This window comes from Sphaerodactylus townsendi, linkage group LG03 (assembly GCF_021028975.2).
Source record: "Sphaerodactylus townsendi isolate TG3544 linkage group LG03, MPM_Stown_v2.3, whole genome shotgun sequence".
NCBI classification, from domain to species: domain Eukaryota; kingdom Metazoa; phylum Chordata; class Lepidosauria; order Squamata; family Sphaerodactylidae; genus Sphaerodactylus; species Sphaerodactylus townsendi.
The window spans coordinates 95126385-95132384 of NC_059427.1; the positions used below are offsets into that span (position 1 = coordinate 95126385).

General features: G+C 44.4%; 1 protein-coding gene across 1 annotated transcript in view; it reads right to left on the reverse strand.

The window, feature by feature from the left end:
- SFXN1 (sideroflexin 1) overlaps positions 1-5772 on the reverse strand; it is a 43938-nt gene extending 38166 nt beyond the window's left edge. Inside the window, exon 1 of the mRNA XM_048488090.1 lies at positions 5623-5772. The gene's annotated coding sequence lies outside the window, so the exon portion shown is untranslated. The remainder of the gene's footprint in view (positions 1-5622) is intronic.
- Between the last annotated feature and the right edge of the window lie 228 nt (positions 5773-6000).

Below are 6000 nucleotides of genomic sequence, written 5' to 3' on the forward strand. Positions count from 1 at the left end.
GTATAAATGAAGTAAATCAATAATAAATATAGCTGAAGATGGGAGGCAGGTAAAAGATGGGTAAGTGAATGGCTGATAAGAAGGAGGCAGTGAAAAGAGGGAGGATATGGAAAGGAGGGAAAGGGAATAAAATTTGGGCAGAAGAATACCGGGAAAAGTGATGTGCCCCCCCCCCCCCATGATTCAGGGTTTCCTACCATGCAAGTGAGCCTAGCGGCTAGCCCAACAACCAACAGCACATAACTGGGCCATAGTTTTCCTAGATGAGGCTCCTTGAAGGAAACTGACAGAAGGGCAGATAACGGTAGATTGGCTGTTGGGTGGGAAGAAGAGACAGAACAGGAAAAGAGGGTATGAAAGGGAAAGAGGAAATAGTGGGGGGAGGATTATATCCCTCTGCAGATCCTTGCAAGTTCCTGCTTGAAATATATACAGCTATTCAAAATATTCAATGCACTTTTCATTCTGTAGAACTGTAAGGATTGCTGAGATGATAGTTCTGCTCCAGTAAACATAAATAGGAGTGTTGTAACCCCTTAAAGACTAATAGTTTTATTTCAGCATAAGCCAATCAACCAGTCTTAACTGCATCATTGACTAACGAACTCCAATAACATGATTCCATCAAAGTAAGAAAGAGAAATCTCCACACATTTGCAAAAAAATCTCCATACATCATGATCACTTAAGGTATCTCAAAATAAAACCAATATACCATGCATCCTAGAGTACAGCACTCACTGTTGGGGTCAACTGTGTTTACATCAGCATGCCTCATCCTCATATTTATCTTTATGACAGTGGCCACAAACCTTGCCGTTTGGAAAGAAGTGAATTTATCCCTCTCTACTAGTTTATCCTGATGTGACCTTCCTGGGAAAAGAGACATAATGGTCCTCAGAAATCTTTTGAGCTGAGCCTGAAATCTTGCAAAGTCTCATAATCTTTCTTGAATTATACCTCATTTCCATCAAATGAGGGAATATATAATCATTTTGCAGGTACCCTTATAGTCAAAATTACAAAAGGGGATGAGGGGATTGCTTAAGAAATATACCTGATGTAAATCATTCAGATGTGAGTCCTGATTAAAGGTTCTGGAACATATATGGTTGTTTCATGTAGTGGATGAGAGAGGGAGGTCAGAGATCACAGCCTCTCATGTGGTACGCAGAAAGCAAAAAACAGTAAAAAAGCAACAAATCCATTCCAAGTAGGATTGGATGAACTGGCCATGTAGACCAAACATATTCTCAGATCTATTCACTGAAAGAACAGGTTAGAAAGCATCATGTAGAATTCAGCCCTGGGTTTAACCAAGGTATTCTATAGCCATAGTGAGTTAGTAGGGCCATTTCGCAATTAAAACCTGTATAAGAGTTGGGAGACTCCCATTTTGTGGGGATATTTCACAATTACAGTGATTATAAATGCGTATGATCCCCACATTAGAGATGAGGGAAGGTTTTTTTTGAAAAAAATTCTGAGACATAGTAGTCTAACAGCCCAATCCAGAGGGGGGGGGGATGGGCTGTGGGAGTGACGCTGTGCTGTGCTGATGCATTTGCCCCCTCTGTTGGCATAAGGGGCATCCCCACTCGTGGAGAGGGCAAAGGTGCCAGTGGCTGGGTGTCCCACAGCTCTACGGTGTCAAAACACAAAAGAGGATGCAGCAGCAGAGCAACACTGGTATCCGATTGGACATTAGTGTGTGGGGTGGGGTGGGGGGGAGATGGGAAATTCCTGGTGGGTGAAGCTGACTTTAGTTGCTTCTGCCTGGGCATTAGGACCAGGAATGCTGCGGCCAGGGCTTTGGACTTACACCACCCAAAGGGGGATTTTCCACTTTTTCTGCCTGGAAGCCCTCTAGAGATGGTGCAGTGGCACAGCAGTGGCACCATCCCCTAACCTCCTCAGACTGTGGGATGGGCTTTAAGGCCACAGCAAGCTTGAACTAGGGAATGCTTGGTATGCATTTACAATATTCTAGTTCTCACAGTATCTGATAGAGTCCAGGTCTGCTTCTGATAGAAAATATATGAGAAAACTTTAGTTCTCAAATGAGCATTATATCCTTGGATGCTTGTTCTTAAAAAGGGAAATACCCCACCCCACCCCCATTTTTTTTTTAATTTTTAAGGGATGTAAATATCACAGTAATTCCTACTGGTATTAACTAAAAGCTGCAATACTACAAACAATTATTTTATACAAGCATGTCTTTGGAACGTTAAGAATGCCTTCTCATGTATCCATTTCCCTTCATTCATGATTCCAACAGTGAAGCTACAGCTATAAATATTCTGTCACTAATTACTCAATATAAAAACTAAAGACATTTCCTTTTTAAAATGCAGTTCTGCTTCTTATTACCACAGTAATATGCTTCAATTTTGCCCCCAAATAAACATTCAACACCAGCTTCGCCTCAGCAGTGAAGAGGAGCTATGAATAAAAATGACCTAGTTTGTGAACTACAATTCCAAGACCAAGGCATACGGAAGTACAATTCCAAGGCCAATTAATAGAAGCGTTATACCACTCCTGTCCACACCACTCTTCATCTTGCAGATGAAAGGCATGTCCAACATCACACATTCTGAATTTCATTGCAAAACAATATTGATTGTGTTGGTTTTTCTAGACAGCGTGGCCATGGTCTGGTGAATCTTGTTCCTAATGTTTCGGCGAAACGTTAGGAACAAGATCCACCAGACCACGGATACACCGTCCGGAAAACCCACCACAACCAGTTGAATCCGGCCGTGAAAGCCTTTGACAATCCCAATATTGATAATTAAACTAACAGTACAAGAAATACTCACACTGCAGACTGAAAGCTGACATTATTTTTTGGAACACCTTCGCTGAATATTCAGCGAAAAGCTGTTCTATCAGAAAAATTTCTACTGTGTGCATAGTATGTGTTATCCTGTGTACCCTCTTCACTTATAACTATAGTTGTAATTGCATATACAAAATTCTTATCTATAAATCTCTTTTGTGACCATATCTGCAGATACCTAAATGTGTGGATCTGGTTCACACTGAGAGGTCCTAACCAATTTGCAGGAAAATCCTAAAAGTTGCAAAAATTATATTGGGGGTTTAAACCCGCCCCCCAACCTCTAACAATGTATATGTGTGGGTGGGTGGCTGGGAAAGCAGTTAGTACTACTGCTGCTGCTGGGGGGTGGAGAGAAGTGGAAATCAGCAGCAGCAGCAGCTCTCCCAACTGACCAACCACTTCTCTTCCCCCAGACAGCAGCAGTACTAGCTGCTCTCCCAACCACCCATCTGCTTCTTCTCCCCACCCCCACAGCAGCAGCCACTTTCTCGGCCACCTACCCACTTCTTCCCTTCATCAGCAGCAGTGGTGACAGGGCCAGAAGCCACCACATAGGTGGTTCAGGTAAGTAATCTGCACATGAATATATACATTGTTAATGGCTGGTGCGAGGGAAGGTTAACCCCCCAATGTAGTTCAGGAGAGGAGTCACTGTTGGTGCTGGGGGGGGGGGAGCAGAAGATGGTTGGCCTAAAGGGTGATGGTGTGTGTCGTGGGGGGGGGGGAAGAGAGAAAGTCATGGATGGGAGTAAAAAAAGAATGAAAGAGTGATGAGATGTGGAGATAGATAGAGCAATACAGTGGAAGAAAGTAACAGGCATGGGAGATGGAGAAAGTAAAAAAGGGGTGGTGAGAGGAAGAAAGAATAAGAGAAGTAGGGGGAGAGGGGAAGGAAGCAAAGATGGGAGGATACGATAGCTGTTCCTACACGTTTCTTGTGGGTTTCCACTTGTACACCACAATAGGCATGTTGAGTTTTCGTAATGCATGTCTATCTGCCAGTCTTGAAACACCTAGCACCAGAGACAGTGATTGTAATCCCAGTACAGATGAAAAAAAAATCACATAATCAAACTGCCACTAGACTACAAGGCTTTTCTTTCCAAAAACGCACATAGAGCTTGTTGAATAGGTTTTAAAATAGTGTACAGTCATTTGTTCCCCATCATAAAGCATGACATTTTAGGCAAGTTTCATCGGTGTATTATTATTTATGGCCCTTGTAAATAAGGTTGCTTTAAATATGAATCTCATAACTTGGGAGTCATTATGGATAAACTCCATAAAGGTATCCACACTATACACTACATGTATACTGATTACTTCTGTGAAGTCACAAGAAGAGTTTTAAAGGGAAAAGATGAGGAATTTCAATGACACTTTATGTACACAAATGGTGAGTGCATACTACAGAAATTATGTTCTGGCCATCAAGTCACAAAAACAGCTGAACAAGGAGGATCAATTGCAATAGAGGAGGGATAGCTGAAAACATGTTTTTTATCAGAGATAAATATGAAGCTATGCATTTCAGACTTCGTCTATATCACTTAGCAATTCTGTCCCCTGCATTCTCACAGCCTGCAGCCCCAGCATAGCTCATGGTTATGAGGTAGAACTGATGCAATGCATTAATCAAACAACGGACGACAGTTGTCAATTTCTTACAATCTGAAATCAGCTGTACTGGCATCCCTGTGTACCAGTTGCTTTGCCTGCAATAGTCACCTTCCCACAATGCATTAGGAAAGAAACAGAAGCATCAACAGAAATAAATTCATGGTGGGGGTAGTCTGTAACATCAATATTGCAAGATGCATTTCTGTAGGGGAAAAATATGTCCTGATGTAACCTAGCAACAAAAACTACAGCTCATGGATAGTGCCTACTGCTAACGCAGCCTCTTCATCAGGCAGCCATCTTTAGCGTGTAAGTGATAAGAGGATTTCATCATTCCATGCTGAAGTCACCTCCAGCTGTTGGAGATGTAAAACAGCAACTGCCAGCACAGCAGCAGCCTCTGCAATGCCACGTTCTCGAGTATCTTAACAGCTGCCTATTTTTGCTAGAGAGCAGCTACTTTGCAGCCCTTTCTCTTGTTTCGAAAGGCAACTGTAACTCTAGAGAGACCTATCGTGGCCCCAGTTGGTAATGTTTAAAATCCGGATGCCTCAACTCTGCATGCATTCACGGATGTCTCTCCTCTTATGCGTTTCGTTTAATGTGAAATCGGATGGGGGTGGGGAGGAGAGGACGATATCAAAGGTCGAATACGTATCCTTAAGAATTTTTTCCCAATACTTTCCTCATCTCTCGGTATCATTGCTGTAGATTAGTTTAAGAGGGAATACATGCAGAGCAGCGCAGTCCGGGGAGACAAGTCCCGAGAGGTACAGTTCGGAAACGTTGCGGGGGCAAGCAGCTTTCCATTTCAAGGCCCTGAACTACTGTACCTGCACTACTTTAGCATCCCACTGAGCCCTCCCCTCGTGATTTTTTTTGGTCAGGCAGGCAGGATTGCTGCATACAGAGAACACACTCTCCGTCTGGTGGCAGCTGCGTTGGGCACAGCACCGAAGAAGGGAAACGACTTCCCTCGGGGTCCTCCGCAGAGATGTAGCTGCTGGGTGAAACATTTCCAATGTCTCTTGCGTCCACTAGCGGCGCGCTTGAGAGAAAGGGAGACCCCCGTGGTTTCAAGAAGGAGAATAGGGGAGTGGGAACAGAGCCTACAGACAGGATGGAAAGGGAGCCTTTGGTTGCAGGGTACTCACAGCTCCAGCCAGACTGCAGTTCCCTCCTGCTGAGTCGTGCACGCACAGCCCGCCGGAAGAAATGCAGCAGCCAGCTAGCGATAGCTGCGCGGGCAAAGCAGCAGGCGAGGGTGGGAGGGGCAGAAATGGAGAGACCGCCCCGCAAAGGGGAGTAAAAGGAAGAGGAGAGTAAGGGAGAAAGAGAAGTGCTGGCGAAGAAGCAAAGCAGGTGAAGGTGTGGATTGAAAGCAATTTGGGACGCCTTTCTGGCATTGTTCTGGTGTAGGGTGTAGCGGCACTGAACCTGAGGAGAGTTCTGCATGGTGGAGGAAGCTCCATGCAGAGGCATTTGGGGGCGAAAAAACCCCTCCGGAGCCCCACCCCCACCCCTGCTTACCT